This window comes from Sceloporus undulatus, chromosome 3, assembly GCF_019175285.1.
Source record: "Sceloporus undulatus isolate JIND9_A2432 ecotype Alabama chromosome 3, SceUnd_v1.1, whole genome shotgun sequence".
Classification (NCBI taxonomy): Eukaryota; Metazoa; Chordata; class Lepidosauria; order Squamata; family Phrynosomatidae; genus Sceloporus; species Sceloporus undulatus.
This window is the reverse complement of record NC_056524.1, coordinates 220,925,809-220,942,549: the sequence shown is the minus strand read 5'-3', so window position 1 is coordinate 220,942,549 and position 16,741 is coordinate 220,925,809.

Genomic DNA, 16,741 nt, shown 5'->3' with positions numbered 1-16,741 from the left:
CTTACATTTGAACACTTACATTTTGCAAAACCACAAAAAATAAATAAATCTGCATGTGAACGCAATGGATACAAATTTGACAAAATTGGAAGGTTTTAAGTTTGGCTGAGTGTTCATTTCAGCTCTTTGAATATACATCATTATTATTATTATTATTATTATTATTATTGATATTTGCAATAATTATTTTATGTGTATATATATATATATATATATATATATATATATATATATTTGATATACCCAAAATTTAATACAAAATCATTAATACCAACATATAACCATCAAGTTACTTATCCCAATAGCCCATATATTAATGTTCCTTCTGCTATGACTCGTCCCCCCTCCCCTCCCCTCCCCCTACCTTAGGGAACAAAGTTATTATTTATTCAAAATCCCTTTCCTTTGATGTGCAGAATCATATTAATTGTATTTTTTATAATTTTATACTTTCCTTTTCTTTAACTATTTCTGCTAGTTTATTCAATTTCCTTAGCCAATCACCTTCTTTCAATTGACCCATCTACTCCATTATGCCTTCTAAGAAAAAACAAACCTTATGTATTTCAAAATATAATATTGCCATCTATCTACCTTTCATTTTTGTACATCTTTCTGTCCAAAGGCTATAACCACATGATCTGCATTTGTTTCAGCAAATATTCCTCATCTCTATCCAATCCCAGATTCCTTACATTTACATTTTTTACAATCCCAGATTCCTTACACTTTGGAATTAAATAAATAAAAATGTATGACTTTAAATGTGTGCATAATGTTAATCTATATTTGATAATATGTCTACTATGGTGTCATTTACAATAATACAAAATTACTTAAATTGGAGGATTTTACCAGCCCTGTATAGGAAGATTATGGAAAATGTGTTTTATGGGGGTTACCATTCTCAGACTCCATCAATAGCCCATGTCCTCTCAGCTTTGGACAACCTAATTTTCATTTCTACTTTTCCTAACTTCACATTCCTATACATTACACTTTAGACAGTCTAAAGAGATATTTGATGATTGCTTCTTCTCCTATGAATCAAGTGATTGAAGTATAAGAGCTGTTGGGCAGTTAATCCCATCCAAGTCAGTCACAGGTTATCCAGCAAGATGAAAGGAAAAACAAGATTTGGTGACTGGAGCATAGATGAAGAACTAAGCACTGAATATCTCTTGAGGGAGACACAGGGAGGGGTAGAGTTGGAGGGCAAAGAAATATGGTCCACCCCTCCCTAGTATACACATGGGAGAACAATGAAGAAACAGTCCTTTCATATTTGAAAGAAACACATTACATATTCAAAAGAAGGGACAGGCCTTGCTAGGATTCGATTCCATTTCTATTCTAGTTGTGTTTCTTAAGGATACAGTTGCAGAGGTCACTCATATGCTTGATTAATGACCTTTCAGACCTTTACAGTGGGATAATACTGAAATGTATCTATCAACAACTTTGTATTAATGTGTATTTTCCTAAGAATTGTCATGCTGATTTATATGTCAGGTAACACAAGGGCACTTATAGCTTTTCTCATGGTAAGCCTTTAATTGCTTATTTATGTAAAGCCATTATAATCAATAAGACATCATGAGCTATCAGGATGGGAGAAGGGAAGATGATCTGCACTAGTAGACTTTTTAAAATACTGTAGTTGAATGAACAATTATGTTATAGCTTATTCCATGGAAAGCTCTATGTTCTATCTGAAAAGATTATCTAAAGACTTAGTCCTGAAAATGCTAAAATGCTCCAATGAGCTGATATGGTAAAGGTTTGTTAGATTTTAGATACAGTAGCACTGCTAATGCTCTATAAACCTCCAGCCTTCCATTCTTACCAGGGATAGGGGATAAGATTAATGCATTATACCTTTAGAAGTAGTATGGATACTAAATTCTGGAATTGGAGATTTGCTTGGCTAGAGGTAACTCTTTTAAAATCTCTGAATCCTAGATAGGTTCTCTTTAATATCAGGCCACACCAGGGTGGTTTAGAAGCATTTAGATCAAGAGTGGGCATTTAGGCAGATCGAGTGAACAATTTGGTTCAGTCTTGGGACCTGGCACATCACTCTTCCAAATGAAACCTGAAGCAGCCAAAACTTCACTTCAACTTTCAGTGTTATACTACCTCCCCATTTCTCACCTTTAAGTGGTACAAGTGTGTGATGGGTTTACTATGATTTTAAATCGTACTTTCTAGAGGCTTCTAGAAGTGTGATTCTCCATTTTTTAATGTTACATTTGAGGAAGGGAACACTGGATTGCACAAGAAATTGATGAGGTTGCATGGGGCCCACAGGATAAGTGTCTTGTATATTTCCAGCATTACAGAGAATGAGAACTTGAAACTCATTTGCACCTTGAACTCTTATATTTGCTGTGTTTGCATCCCCTTGGTAATTTTGCCTGCCCCTTTTCCTTGGATACATTGCATTTTTAAATGCACTCTTGAGGGAGAGAGGGATGGATGGGTGGATGGATTATTATGCCATTTTTCTCCTAGCATGGGATGCAAGGCAGCTTACACAAAGGCTAACACAAGATGATAATAAATTAAAACAAAACAGTTTTAAGTTACTTCCATGCTAGACATTTGAGAAATAAATAAAAATTTCCTTTGGGGGAGAACTGTTTTTTTGGGGGAGGGCAATGCCCTAATTTTGCTTCTCTCCCATAACTACATCCCGATGGGCACAGAACTATGGAGAGATGTTTCCTCTAAAGAAGTATAAAGGGGCAGTACTGGTTTGTCTATCTGTGTGAGCTGGAACCACAGCATCTAAATATACAATCTGAGAAAATATGCTCGAGATGTACCTGAGATTCTGCAAAAAATGCTGTTTTTAGAGGAAGTGTTCATTACTGCCATATAGTAAAGAAACTGCAGCAGAATTTTAAGGTTAGCAGACTTGCCAGGCCTAGTCTGTTAACAGCAGGTCAGTGTCTAAATATGGAGGTAATAGTTGTCTAACAATAGTAATGCTGCAGTACACATCACTTTTAAAGAGTTACATACTTTCAGAACCATACTACAAAGCCAGACAAATGTAGCACAGGGAAAGCCCCAGGCAGAAACTCTCAACTGAAGCCAAGCATGAGAAGCAATGCTATTTCCTTTATTGAACAGCGAAAAAAATGGCATGTTCAAATGCTAGAAAGAAGCACCCCCTTCATGTGATTCTTTGGTGTGTGTCCCACAACACCTTATTACAGCAAAACTGAACCTCACAGCTGAACATAGAGATTGCTGTGTTTTTGTGTGATAAGAAGCAGAGGTTTGAGGGCATGGATTTCATGAGGGTAAAACAGATGGACTCAGCAACTGTGAAGAAAAGCAAGGGGGCAGCTCCTGGAACGGCATAAAGAAGTGAATTCTCTAGACAGCTCTACCTGGCAGCTTCAACTGAAAAGGAAGGCTACTTTTCCTTGCAGAAAGCTACAGAAGGGGAAAAAAAGCTGAAATGGGGTTGTTAATGGACTTGATTGAGCAATACTGAAAATAAGAGAAAACTGCTGAGGCAGCTTCATTCTGTTTCTTTGAACATTAGACTTTGATAAGAGATGAGGAAAATCTTAAGGAATTAACAAGGACTACAGGGAAATGTCTTGGTAGGAACTTAGTGTTTTTGACTTTGACAAACTTTGCAGAGAGGGTTTGTCCATGTGTCTATTGAAATTGCAGGCTTAAATACACATGGCTGTTTCTTGTATTTTCCAAAATGTAGTGTTTTGTTTGATTTGTCACAAGATCTTCCTGAAATATGCATATTTTTTTTCATGATCATGATGGAAAAAATTTGAGATTTTTACAAAATGAAAGTAGGAGAAAATGACAGGTTTACCAATCCAGGACTTCAAATGCTTAGCTCTTAAATCTCAAGGTGAATCTAGTCATATTTATGGTGCAGAATTAGGGCTACCAATTCTTTTTTTCTTTTTGTTTATTTGTTACCTTTTTAAACTCCTTTAATGGCTGAATGGCAAGCAGATACCTCTTGGCTGCCTCCATACTAGTAACAGGCAGTGCAAAAACTGCAAATTTCTACATGAATAACATGGAAAGAATTTAATTTTCTTTTTTTTTATGAGACCTATTAAAATGAAGTTGCCATTCATTCACCCCATACAGGAATCATCCATACACCTTTACCCTTGGGCTGGGAAATGCAGTAGGAAATGTAAACTTTGATGTGTAGTACATCTTTGTTTTCACAAGCCTTCACTACCAATAAAGAAGTATAGGCCTGTTACAGACTGCCAAAATAAAGCTGCTTCGGGTCTCTTTGGAGGTATGCTATTTAAATGATGCATGCATCCTAAGAATCCGGAAGCTGCACCAAAAGCTGCACTCCGGTGCTTAGGAATGGAGTGTGGCTTTGGTGCAACCTCCGGACTCTTAGGACCCATGCATCATTTAAATAGCATACCTCCAAAGAGACCCGAAGCAGCTTTATTTTGGCAGTCTGTAGCAGGCCATAGATTGCCTTTTGAATTTTTTTAAAAAAAATCAGAATAGTATTTTATTGTTATTTCACATCTTGAGATATGGCCAGTTAAATATAGTACATGTGTTTCAGCTGCAGCTATGTACTATATGTACTAAATGAACTACCGTATATACCCGACTGTAAGCTGACCTCATGTATAAGTCGAGGGAAGGTTTTAGGGCCAAAATTATGGATTTTATATGACCCATGGCTAAGTTGAGGGTAAAACTTAGGGACATGTAACAAAGGAAAGGATGAAGCAAAGGAAACAATGCTAAAGAACTTATTCCAGCAGGCATAACTTTGTGCTCACACTAAAGGCTGGATGGATAAGAAAATAGAGAAGGACTGGTGATTCCAGAAAAGATTACACTCTTGACTTTCACCAGGGGATGACTACTTTTTAAATAAGAGTTAAAGTATAATATATACATTGACCTGTAGGTAAGTCGACTCAATTTTTTGAGGTCAATTTTTAGGCTAAAATTTCTAGACTTATACAGGAGTATATACAGTATGTACCAAAATGAATTTTGGAATACATTGATATAACCCCCCCCACACACACACACACAAATAACCTTTTAAACCTAGATACATGAAAGCACCGATGACTGATATGTGTGGAAATGCTAGCTAAACTATCATATTGGTGGCTCTTAAAATGTTTACAGTCAAGTAGTTCCTTTCCACACCATTCAATGTTCGTATAATAAATGTGCTTTATTTATTCAACAAATAAATACACCAGGTCCACCTCCTGGATTTTGAACAGATGACACCATTTCTGGTCATTGGAAGTACTATATTTGGGGGAAATATTATTTTCCCATGACAGACCTGATACGTGACTCCTGAGGGGAAAGAAAAGATATACGCTCTCCCCATTGCATGTGCAGAAGATCACAACTGACTGTCAGTGGGACATAGTTAAAAACTGCTGAAAGACTAGTATTCCCTTCCATAACTGAAAGGAACAGGCCAGCTTAGGTGGCATAGGACAGGCTTCATGACACGTTGTGTGTGTCAATAAAAAAAGAGCATGGGGACTGCTATTGCCAGCCTCCCACCATCTGCCCCTTGAGTCAGTCACCTCACTCTGCTTATAATAATGTTCAAACCTAATACTTCCCCTGGACAGCCCACCTATTATTTTAGTTATTTATTAAAATATTTGTATCCCACCCACTATCTAAAGATCTCAAGGTGGCATACAGTAAAACCAACCTAACTATTATAAAACCGTCTAAAAATAACAATTTTAAAAAGGCTAAAACAAGTTTAAAATTTAACAAGTTAAAAAGGCAAATTAAAACTGGTTAAATATGAAGTTGAATGCTCTCACGGCAATCATCCATAGGTTTTTTTGTGAGTTTTTGGGCTATGTTCTGGGAGAATTTATCCCTGACATTTTGCCTCCATCTGTGGCTGGCATCTTCAGAGATTGGTGGCATAGAAATGAGTGGGGTATATATACTGTGTGACCCTTGGTTGGGAGAAAGTGATTTACATGTCTCCTTCCTTTGTGAAGCCACAGGCTCCTTCACAAAGGAAGAAGACATGCTGAATTTCAATTAAACATCTTCTTTGAATTGCAAATGGACATTAAGCTTCCTTGACTTTGAAAATCTACCAGTGACCACATGGCCAAAGGGGGGGGGGGTGCCAGCCTGGCGATAGCCCTCCCTAGCATCTGTACTAAGACCAGAAACAGAAAATGCAGGCCTATGACTACCATCTTCAATTTCTTTCTCCTGTTTGCTTGAGGAAGAAGCCAGTGTGACTTCGAAAGTTTGCAACATGTAATTGTGCATTTTCGTTGGCTCAATAAAAGTATAATTGTTTGGATAATATTGTATTTGCTCGATGGCCAACATGGCTACCCTTAAATGTTTACTGGTTAAATAGTTTAAAAGTGATTTTAAACCATATCCATGTGAAGGCTCTTATAAAACTAACAATGGAATATTATATTTGCTAAGAAAAAAAGGTGGTCTTATCAATAAGAAGCTGCTGAATTTTGGATGTGTAATATTCTTTGGGAATATATAATGACTGAATACTGTTGAATGGGTTGTAAATTATATCTTTTCTATATATAAATTTATTTTAAGAGAGTTAAACTATAAATTTGGGGAGAAACTTCTTAACTGTTGGGTTTCTTGGCTTCTGCGTTATAACAGGAAGCATACAGAGTGCAATACAGGGCAGGGGGCAAGCTGGAATTATTATGAGTTTCACAACTTTAAATAAAATCTTAAGAACTGAAAAATAAAATAAAATGAACAGCTGCATTTTCACTTGGCACTGGAATGCCAATTGGCACCAACTGGGGCTCTTAGGGAAAGGTATTCCATACCTGTGTTGCCATATCAGAGAAGACCCTCTCTGGTGTTGTCCCACAGCATATTATCCTGGCTTACAGGGTACAGATGAGGGCCCATCTAACAGATTTCAGTTCTTGGGTAGGCATTCTTCCAATTTACAAGGCCCCTAGCCATTTAGGGCTTTAAATGACATTACAAATACTTATTGCTGTTGTGATTAGGGTAGAGAAAACTACTTAAATCTTGCAGACAAATTGGCTTTGCACTCTTGCATTCTTCATGTTTGTTGAAGTGGCAAAGATAAGAGTTGTGGCAAAGCTAAGGCCTCATTCCTCTCCACTGCTTTCACATTTTGTTAGGTATAATTTCCCTCATTTGCTGAATGAGCTATGCTTCCTCATTTTAGTGTTTGCATGAAAATATAGTTAAGTGCTGGATAAAGAACAACAGCATAGCTGCCTGCAGCATACCTATCTTCTTCCCTCATCCACTAACAATGGATGAGACAACAGTGGTGTCTTCATGGTCCAGTATACTCTAGGAGCACCCCAGAGTATTTTGGCCCTGTAGCTGCTCCAATGTCCCCCATTCCCATGTGGCTGTTTGCACATGTGTCTTGCTATGCCACCTGCCATGATGGCCACCACTGAGAATCAGACCATGGCTGGGAACATTGGTCTGACTTCAAAGAAAGTGAACTACAGTGGCAGTGGCAGTGGCTGCGCCAGGAAGCACAGCAGGACACATTTTAAACAGCCATCCTGCATTGGAACATTGGATCTACTTGGAAGATCCAGAGAAAACTGTGACTTTTTAAATCCACTTTAAGAAAGAGATACCCAGATTTGGCATTGAATGGGCTGGATAGCATCTGGACTGTTTGTGGCAGAACTGGTGATTGGGCTCTGCATTGTCTGGCCTCCCTATCGAAAGGATGGGGAGAGGCATGTTATTTGGCTCATGTAGACATAGCCTACAACTCAGTGCCAGGTAAAGAGGTGTTCATCTATAAATCTGCATATAATAACATGATCACTGAGTTCAAGACCCTTTTCATACTTGGCCCTGACCATGAAAACAACAGAGAAACTTCATAGTAATTACCAAGTCTGTAACACTAGAACCCTACCATTATACAGGATAAATACATCAAGCTGTTCCTTTTATTTCAGTAGACTCCATGCTAAGGAAGAGGTTCTGGTTGGAGATTATTGAGAAAACTGGCAGAGAAGAATGTGAGACCTTGACCTTAAGCCCAGTGTGATCACAAAATTTAGTTTGGACTTTCTCAGTCTCTTCTGTAAAATAAATAGCACTAAACTGCCTGCCTTTCAGAGAAACTGTGAGGATTCATGGCATAATGTGTGTAAAGTGTTTTCATACATGAAAAATCAAAACCAAACACACTTTACACCCACAGTCTTAATCATATCCCTCCTGGGGTAAGACCCCCTGAAGACAGTAAAGTTTACTACTTATGCAGCAACACTAGTCTACAGTATAGGGATCTAATCAAATATTTAATAGAAGGGAAAAACAGAATATAATGTGGACAACTAGGATACTGAAGGAGGGATATTTGCCCTGAAATATGTTTTTGGAATACCCCAGCCAGCACAGCCACTAGATGTGGAATTCTCAGGGTAACAGTCAACAAATGAATCTTCCAAATTATGTCATTGATTTTTTTCATGTTTATTATAACCAGCTCCTGCATTTGTGGTGCCTGGTAGAGAGCAGGAAACAAATTTTCTAGAAAGCAACAACCTTCACTAGAAAGAGAGGCCAATATATTTCTTTTGATGGGGACCAAACGGCACATGCCTATGTCTATGTTTTGACATCTAAATAAGCACCTCATTTCCACAAACGCTTGAGTGCTTGTCAGACCCCATTTTCGTTCAACTGCTGTGATCAATACATGTGTAAATGGGACCATTTCCTTGTATGTCTAGCAAAGAAGTTAAAAGCCTCAATTTAGCTAGCAATTTTGCAAAACTTTCCCTTACAGTTTTAAAGTTATTCTAGCAGCAGCACTCATGTGTACTTTTCCACTAAATAAATTCAATGTCTAATCAGCATCCCCTGCAGTCTCAAAACAAGTTGGTTCCCTTCACAGCTTGATCTTGGTTATGGTATATTACGTAGATGCTAATAAGTTTCGCCCAGCACAATGTTGCCTTGAGGCTAGTAAAAGTCAAATTATCCAGGGAATACTATGCTACTGAAAATAATACAAATAATTGAGGGCTGGCATTCCTTTATTTATTGGATTTTGTAATTGTGTAGAATAAGATTGGGTAGCTGGGATAAAAATAATTGATAGTTCTTGTCCACAAGCAAATGATTTTTCCACTGATCGCCAGAACATGTAGATAGCATTAAAATGAAATGAACAAGAAAACAAACAAACAAAAATGTGTATTTTCTGAAGGCTACAAAATTGCACACACTTGATTTTCTGTTTGAAATCATATTTCTGATGGAGCAATTTTAAGTAATCAGCTTTCTCTCTATGGTATTACATTATTTTCAAAATAGAAGTGGTCTGTTTATATCCAAATTCAAAGATAATTTCCCATGTTAGGCACTGCGTCCCATTATGCCTTGGTATTTTAAGTATAAGCTGACTTTTAAGTCAATGAGCTGTATTCAAAGTCCTGAGATCATTCAAAAAAGTTCTGTAGATGTAGAAGTATTGAGGAGAAAATCACCCCTGGGTAGCACTTCCATTTTAATGGAAAATGGGATCCTTGGAAGGCGAAATTACTTGCTACTAACAGTACTTGGAACCAACTTCAAATAGTTTTTAGTATGATACTACAGCTGCTCTGTGTAAGGACAATAACAGCATATATTTGGCATGTCAACTGCTTATGCAATTTGTGGTGATTTATAAATTCCTTTGTGTTATGTAGTGACAGCTTAGAAACTTATCTGATAATGGGCACTGGCTACAAAGTGCTTCCACTTAGTGGTTGGAATCTATTAAATTTCAAATTAGAGTTACTTTTTGGTAATGGTTAGAACTAGATTACATATATGGAATATATATATATGGATAAAGAGGGTACCAACTTAACATCCATAATATAGATTTCGTGCACATGGATAAAGACTGTGTGCCAATTTGCCTCCTGCATGAGATAAACTTAACACAAAGAGAACCAACTGATGCACATACAGCTCCGTTGTTTGATACCCATTATTGTTATTGTTGTTGTTGTTATTGGTGTCAAACAATGGAGCTGCATTATTATTATTATTATTATTATTATTATTATTTCTTATCTTTTGCTCCTTTTGCTCCCTATGGATTGAGACAGGGAACAACAATTCAACAGTGAACAGCATCAATTAAAATACATCAATTAAAACATGCAACAGAATTCCATGTGTGAAAGAAAGACACATAGATGGGGAATTATGGGAATAATGTAAAGAATTGGGCAATATGCATTAGGGACAGTGGAATGTAAGTTTGGGGTGTGAGCTGTGCATACCTGCGGTGGACATGGGAAAATAAGCACAAGCAACATCTGACAAATACTAGATTCATTGGCCAACTTCAAAAGATATTTAGCTTAATTCTCTTGTTAGATCCAACTACAGCAGAACCATTGAATCAGTTGAATTTATGTATGTGTTGAATGAGTCTACTCTTTTTGAGACTAACCATTAGGTTTCCATCCTTTATTTGTGTAATCCTAATTGCCAGTTCTTTCTCAAACTTTCTCCCAATAAGACTAAGGTCTTGTCTAAACTAGGGATGACACTGCAGGGGCAGCCCAGAGTATCTTGGCCCACAGCTGATCTCCCTTCATTATCTGACCCTCTATTTCCGCACCTTGGCAGCTGTCTGCACCTGTGTCTTGCTGGGCCATCTGGTGCTTCTGCTACAGCTGCAGGTTGCTCACTTCCGAGGTCAGAACAAGGCACCCAGTGATAATGGCTGGGTGCCTGATTCTGACTACAGAACAAGCAACTCATGGTGGTGGTAGATGTGCCAAGCAGGTCAGAAGGACACCCATACAGAATAGCTGCCATGGGCATGGAAGTGGAGGGCTCTGGATGTTCTGGAAATCTTTTGAAAATTCAAAAGATATATATTTTAAAATGCATTTTAATGGTGTTATACTCCAGTTCTGGTGTGGATCATGCCAGACATCATCCAGATTACTTGCACCAGAAGCAGGGTTTGAGATGTCCATCGTCCAAACAGGATGACAAGAGAAGGAGGAGAGAATGGGTCTTTCGGTACATGCAGTCCAAACCTAAAAGCCATAGAATGTATCATGCCTCAATGGTGATAGTTGTATGGGCTCAAGCAGATGAGGAGAACAAGAAAAGGACTAATACTGTGAACTGAGTGATGTGCCACAACTTTATTGATTACAGATCCAGTGGAATATGGTGTTCAATGGGCTGATCTGTTTTATTGGTTGATTGACCTCCCAACCAACATTCATCCCAACTCATTTGTTGGAGAGGTCACTAGAAGTGGTTGGACTAATGACTTCAATTACACTGTGGACAGCTGTGTGAATTCTAACAATAACATTATCTGGAATGGGATCAGGATACCAGCCTCTAAACTGAGCTGCTGCCTGTGAACCTCACTTCCAAAGTCCTTTAAGGAGATCCCCATACTGGGGTTTAAGCCTACCTAATTCCTGTGATGTATCTGGCTTAATATTCAAACATGCCTTGACAAAAAGGCACACATATTAACAGTGTATAAATCTAAAATAGTCAGGTATTGTTATGGAAGAGTTGAAACCACCACAGGTGTAGAGGTTAGTTGGTCTATGGGTTAAAATTCCTCTTCAGCAACTAAACAACGTCATGGCAATGCCCTTCAAACCTATTAAAGTTCAGAACATATTACAACAAAGGACTCAAGTGGTGGAACGAGGAGGACAAATGAGCCTGGTGCCAGGAGTATAACTCTTTTTATGTCCAGGTGACTCAGCTGACTTAAGTCCCCTGCTTCCTGGGTCTACTGGATAAGTCCCACCTCTACTCACCAGCCAACCTTCCTAACTAACTAGCGTGTGAGTATGGCGGGTTTCAAACCACCACTTGGGACGTCCTCAGGACGTCCCAGTTTAAAAAAGGGGCGTCTCTTCCAGACGCCCCTATTCCTGTTACGGACTCTGTCTGTAACAAATGGCAGTGGCCGTTCCAAATGGCCGCTGCCATCTTGACGTAATGGATGCTGTGCATCCGCACGTCACGCGGCGCTAATGACGTTGCGAGTGCGCCATTGGCGCCTCACGGCATCATGAGCGCGCTGCCAGAAGAAGCTCCATTTTGGAGCTTCTTTTTTGCTCCGTAAGGGAGCCGTGCGGTTTGGCTGCGGCGGCTCCCTCAAGGAGCAAACAGCAGTGCCAGGAGACCACCGCAAAGCAGCGGTTTGTAATGCCTCCCCATCCAGTACTCCACATATCTGGACAGAGCCAAGGCTGTGGAGGAAGCCACCATCAACAAAATAGCTCCAGCTCCAGATTTATGAGGTACAAATAAGTACCTGGTATCCAATATGGAGGATCGACATAGGAATTAGGTTGCTTATAAACTCCTTGCATTTCAAGTTTAGTCGATGATTTAAAACAAAAATCTGTAAAAATACATTGCAGTACATAACAGAATTCATGAAGTTTGAATTTCCCTAGACACCCTATGCTACATAGAGACTTCTCTACCTTCTATTTTCATACCTTGCAACATGTTGCCTCTGGTGTTCTAACCTGGCTCTCTCCTTTTTTTTTTTATTCCTCAGTAGCTCCAATACCAACTTCCTACCACCATAATTTCTGTGAACACCCTTATTTCTTCCTCTGCCTCCAGAAACTAAAACTGAAAAGTATTTATGTCCTGGGCATATCACACAAGGCCATGAACTCAGCAAAACAACAAGCAGGCCATTCTTTGGGCTGGGGATGGGAGGAGGGAGGAAGCATATAATTTCTCTTCTCCACAAAGCATTTTCAGTTCTCATAACAGTCAGTGCTTGCTTTCAGGCCATGGATGAAAAGCAAAAACATTTCATTTGTTGCTTGGCCACTGAAGTCATAGATCATGACCATGTTCCCTTGGAGACTGGAAATAGGCTTTTGTATGGGGACCATGGATGTCCTTCAGAGAAGCTTCTCTTTCTTTTGCTTTAATCAGTAACACCTTATCAGTGATCTCTTCCACAACCAGATCAATCCTATGCAGCAGCCAGACCTGCTTCAGACCTTATCAAGGCCACTGGATAGCATGAAATAGAGTTCAAGTCATGTTATGTTGGTTTTGACTCAAAGAGTCATTCAAAGTGTCGGGCCATAACAAATGCCAGCAAACTGATGTGAAAAATAACTATTGGTCAGACAAAGGTCCTCACACATCAAAGGGCGTTTAGAGGTTTTATTCTTCAAGGCAATGTGTTTTCTAAAGGCATAACATATACACATATGCATGCACGCACGCACGCACGCACGCACACACACACACACACACAGGGATGTAAAGAATATTCTCCAAAATTCGAAAATTAGGAGAAAAATGCCAGTTTCGACAAATTCTCTAACATGTAGGAGAGGAGAAATTCTGAATAATTCTCGATCAATGAGTAAGAATTTTATTTTTAATAATTTCAAAATGAAGGGAAGAGAGAAATTTTGAGCTGACAAATTCGACCTCCAGGATTTGGGTATTTTGCATAAGAAAAGCTATCATTCATCCTGGCTTTTACCAGGGGCTATTTCCTTTGTTAGTGTGAAAAACAAAACAGAACAAAAGGAGGGAGCCTTCTCCACTTTACATCATGCTCTGCCATTCAAATTCTCACAAAAGAGAAGAAGGAGGTGGGGATGTCAAAGGGGGATGTCAAATAATAATAATAATTTATGCCCAGCTCTTCTTCAGCCAAAAGGCTATCAGAGCAGCTTACAAATTACTAGATATTTCCCTGCCCTCAGGCTTGCAATCTAAAGGGACAAGAGACAAAAGGAGAAGCGAATGAATGGCAGGGGAAAAGTTCAGCAGATCCTCATTCTCCCACATTCTCTTTTGTGAGGGTCACATTCTCTCAGCCTCAGAGGCAGGACATGACCATCTCTCTCTCTCTGCACCTCTCCCATGGTGATGCTAAGGTCATGCAATGATGATGATGATGATGATGATGATGATGATATCCCTTACCCAAAATGCTGAGGACTAGATGTATTTTGGATTTTGGAGTTTTTCAGAAATAATCCAGTTCGACAATACTTTAAGGCTATGGAAAATCCTGGGATTTGCAGTATGTTGTGCCACCAGTGCTCTCTGACAAAGAAGGCTAAATGTCTCACAAAACTACAATACCCAGATATTGTTGTTGTTGTTGTTGTTGTTTTTATTTTCTTATATCCCAGGGTTTGGATGCCCATCTTGGCCAAGACACACTCTCTCAGCCTGTGTGTGTAAGCATATACACGCAGCATTACACTTTCAACAGCTCCACAGTTTGTCTGTGTGTGTATATATCTATCTATGTGTGTGTGTGGTTGTGTGTGTTATGTATATGTATGTTAATATACTATATATATATATATATACAAACACACAAAGTGTGTGTGTAAGCATATACATGCAGCATTACACTTTCAGCAGCTCCCACAGTTTGTCGTGTGTTGTGTGGTTGTATATATATATATCTTGGTGTGTGTGTGTGTGTGTATATGTATGTATGTATATATATAAAACACACAAAGATGTGTGTGTAAGCATATACATGCAGCATTACACTTTCAGCAGCTCCACAGTTTGTCTGTGTGTGTGTGTGTGTGTGTATATATATATATATATGTGTGTGTGTGTGTGTATATGTATGTATGTATATATATATATACAAACACACAAAGATGTGTGTGTAAGCATATACATGCAGCATTAAACTTTCAGCAGCTCCACAGTTTGTGTGAGTGTGTATATATATTTATATATATATATGCGTGTGTGTATATGTATATGTATGTATGTATATTTACAAACACACAAAGAAGTGTGTGTAAGCATATACATGCAGCATTACACTTTCAGCTGCTCCACAGTTTGTGTGTGTGTGTGCAAGCATATTACATGCAGCATTACACTTTCAGCTGCTCCACAGTTTGTGTGTGTGTATACATACACACAAACACACAGACAGCTGTGTATGTACACATATAAATACGGCTTCACACTTTTGGCAGTAACACTATAAGTGTGTGTGTGTGGATATTCTGCACTCTCCTTGCCTATTATTATTATTATTATTATTATTATTATTATTATTATTATTAGACCTTGGCATCACCATGGGAGAGGTGCAGAGTTGGATCCCATGTATTCCTTCATAGCAGAAGGAGGTTGGACTGGATGGTCCTTGAGGGTCCCTTCTAGCATTTCTTGTTGAGGCTGGGCTTTTTTCCCCTTTTGTGTGTGTGCCTTCAGGGTTTTTAAGCATAGGAATGTTCTTTAAACCTCTTCCAAACTTCCTTTTGAGATGGTAATTGAGTTTGAAATGCAAAGTAATTAGCATAATTATTCGCCTTGTCTTTTATTGTCATTCAGAGAGAAATCTGTGAAAAATATTTCGCTGGCTGCTGGAAGGGAGAGAAATAATCACCATTTGAAAGGGAGATTTGTGGGAAGAATATTTTTTTAAAAAAATTCTCCTCAAAGTTTCTCTGACCGAGAATAAAAACATGGGTTTCTCCAATCACTACATTTCCCACTTCCCTATAGGACATCCATATTGTTCACTGCTATTGCTTCCTCCTGTGTCTAGGACTGGATTGGGTAAAGTATGGCCTGGGACCCTCAAACTATTTCTGTGGCCCTTCAGTAGAATTCTGGCCACTTCTGGTTTATTTACCCTACTGTAAATGACATTTCTTTCATTGTCTTTGTGGCCACAGCTGTTCATCCTAGTTTAAGAGATGTAATAATAAAAATGGACTAGAAAAAACCCCCACTCCAACCACTTTGGGGAGAAGACAGGTGTAACTTTCTTAAAAGAGTAAAATTAAAAGCAACAGCCATGTTAGTCTGGAAAGTCATTATGCAAAGTGATCTTGTAGCACCTTTGAGAGTATTTGAAAGAAAGAATTTGGTAACATGAGCTGTTTAAGACTTGAGTCTATTTCCTTAAGCTCAAGTCTATGAAAGCTCATGCTACCAACTTCTTTCTTTCAGTTAATCTCAGAGGTGCTACAAGTAGGCAAAAAGAAACCATCGGCTAGCGGGGGGGGGGGGCACTTGGTGCATATCTCTGGATTTGTGTCATGTAAAGACTACATAAGATGTAGCAAATAAACAGTTGTCACCATCCCCACCCCCATCACTAATTTCGGTGTGGTTAATATATCTTCACATTGTTTCCCACTGAACACTGAGGGAGTAGTCCAGCTTTGCAGTGTGCCATGCATATATGCACAAAAACAGGTTCAATACACACTGAATCCCAGATCAGGAATTGAATTATGATTCAAATAGTAACCTCTCCAAGATAGGCATTGGAAAAGGTAATAATTGCACTTAAATTATTCTCAAATGGCTTAGGCACCTTGGCACTTAGAAATAAAAGCTCCTTAGAAGCTGCATACAAAAAGTCAGCTGAGAATTTTACAAGGCTACTCAGTCCAAAATAATTTGGCAGATGGCTATCAGTTCCAATTCAGGTAATACAGCATGTATGTGGGACCTATTGTGCTATTTAGAGAAAGACAGGGAATGGAGTTGCGAGTGTTATGACTTGTGACTATTCTTGTTGTACCAGTTTAGAAGTAGTGGCATAGAGCCCCAGCACTCCCCATGTCATGCATTCTACAGGTATAACCATGTGGGATGTGAGTCCTAATAATAATAATAATAATAATAATAATAATAATAATAATAATAATAATAA